This window comes from Festucalex cinctus, chromosome 1 (assembly GCF_051991245.1).
Source record: "Festucalex cinctus isolate MCC-2025b chromosome 1, RoL_Fcin_1.0, whole genome shotgun sequence".
Classification (NCBI taxonomy): domain Eukaryota; kingdom Metazoa; phylum Chordata; class Actinopteri; order Syngnathiformes; family Syngnathidae; genus Festucalex; species Festucalex cinctus.
In genome coordinates this window covers 19747730-19750367 of record NC_135411.1, presented here as the reverse complement: position 1 = coordinate 19750367, position 2638 = coordinate 19747730, and positions in this window count along the sequence as shown.

Genomic DNA, 2638 nt, shown 5'->3' with positions numbered 1-2638 from the left:
ACGAAAGTAGTTTGTAGTATGTCCCTCCTCACTTGTGTTGTGCGCCAGCATCCTCAGAAACTTGCAGTTTCACTTGTACAAAATGTACCTGACTCTTGTATTGCACGCCAACATTGACATATTTGTCGCGTATGCGTATAAGTCAGCGTAAGGCATACCTAGCATTATTTTCAGGATGACTGTGATGGCTCTTGCAGATAAAACTATCTAAGACTAAGGCTATCAGTCAAACAAAACCATACCAATATTTCTTCATATTGTGACATCTTGCAAGAATGCCGCCTGAAAACGTTACTTGGCAATGTCACCCTTTTTAGTTGTCTTGTACAAACGGCCACCGTTGGCCGTAGCGAAAAACAAGAACAATTCGGCGAGTGGCGAGCATTAGAAGCAATGAACTGAAGTAGCCAACACAAACGTAACATACCTCCGACACCGGGAGACCTGTGTTGCGTTTACTGACACTCGGATATAAGAGTGCTAAACCGAATGAATGGAAAAATATAATAATAAAAAAAAGGAGAACCATTTTAGAGATCCATGCCTCAAATGGGCGGGCACAATCATCTTGGTGGGCGGGCACGGACCCCTATGGCCCGTCCATGGTGACGGGTGTGAACAACTAACTGTTAGCATTTGATCATTTCAAATGTGACATAATGTCACGCCGCCACCGGCGTGACGGCCCATGCTTTTATTTTTGTGTCCATGTTTCCCATTTTGTTTTGAAGGTCTAACTCTCCTCTCACCCCAGGTCACTTGCCCTTCCTGCCGCTCCCTAATTACCGGTCCCCGCCCATGATTATCACTACCTGCCACCAATCAAGCCACAATAAAAGCCAGCTGCATTCTCCCCTCCGTGGCCGAAGTGTCACACATCTCAGTGCATGGAACCGTCCCACAGTCCTCGAGTCCTTGTTCCCGGTGCCTTGTTGTTTTGCCTTGTTTTTGTGCCTTTTCCTCCCCAGCGGAGCGCCCTTAGTTACCCCTTGTGCCTTGAACCTTTTTTCCTCCCTAGCGGAGCGCTTTTTGTTGTCCCCTGTCCCTTTTGCCTGTTTTTTCCTCCCCAGTGGAGCGTTTTTAGTTCTCCATTTTTTGACTCCCCGTTCTCCTCTCAGTTTGAGAGGAGACAGCTGTTGGCCGGAAATAAACCTGTTGCCTTGGTGGCCTACCTCAATCCTGCGTCTGAGTCCTACCTCTCCTTGTCTTGTCAAATAATACTCGCCGCCAGGGCAAGATAAAAAATTCTAATTAAGTAGCCTTAACTGTTACAAGCTGCAAGGGTTTGTGGTGGTGGTGGCAAAAAAGGTGAACCCAAATGCAGGAAGGCAAGGCATAAGTACAGGATGACCTCAAAAAAATAAATTAAAAAAAAGACCTTTTGGAATGAATAACACAAAAATTAGGAGAAGACTGAATTCAATACAGTTAATTGACATGATTCACTTATTGCAATATATTCAGTTTGCAGCTACTTGTGAGGCGCACACTATGCTAGCCAACTCTTGTGCATTGTATGCGCCACATCAAGCTGCAGCAGTAGTTTGTCACCATCCCGAAGCTCTCTGCTTCTGCAGTTCATGTTGTTATACGCTCCGCTCCTTGGCTAAATCCATGTTGGCGTGACTTCTGACCCTATCCTGGCATCTTACGTAAGGAGCTTGTTAAGGAAAGCACATGGGACGAGCCTGTGGCCTGTTACTGCAGTTTAGGTAAGCTCATTAACAGTTACCCTGCCATGCAAGGTAACAACAGCTTCAAACAATAAATGATCTTACTGTATGTGGTAGCTGTAAAGTTGATGATAAAAGTGTGTTCAATTCATTTATTTCTACGAAATATGAAGGCACCCACCAGACATATCAACGAAGAGCAGAATCCACCAAATCACATTACAACACCCGCTCCACCTGTTTTTACCAAGTCTCGTTTACTTTCTGTCACCAAATTGTCAGGTGCACCGGAGGCGTGTAAAGAAAAAAAAACAAAAAAAAAACGCCCAGCATTGCATAGTGCGGTATTCCAAATTCCCAAACACGGTAAACTAGACTTGTCCCAGCTCCTCTGTCTTTGAAAATAGTGCGCGTTGTCTTTCCTGCTATGAAAAAAGGTCACTCTGTTCCTCTCCAAAGCAACATTTGAAGATTATCTAGCGTAACGGTTTATATTTGTAAGACTGGCTGTCCTATTCTATCTTGTTTCAGGCTGCAAATGGGAGCGGCGGAAGCCCGAGCTGTTCGCCTCTCAATTCTCAGTGAGCTTTATGTTATGATTACAAGGACACAGTACTTTATCGTGTCACTGTGCAGTATTTACTTTTGATTGCTGTCAATGTACTGCTATCGTTTGTTTACAGGGTGTAACGTGTTATATAGAGGAGTCAATTTATCTCCAAACTGTTCTGTAAAACTGCATAGATGCCCTAGAAAATAAAACTACACCTGAAATACAAAGCATCCAAATCTTTTTTTTTTTTTTTTTTTTAAATAATAGTTGTTTTCTTTTTTTTAAATACATGCATAACTTCCATGTGTATTTTGCTGATGTTTCTGTTAGATGGAAGCCGAAGGCATCAGGGGACAACGGCCATGTGACCACGGATGCGAGGATTGGTGTAGTGCATCTGTGACATCAGCAA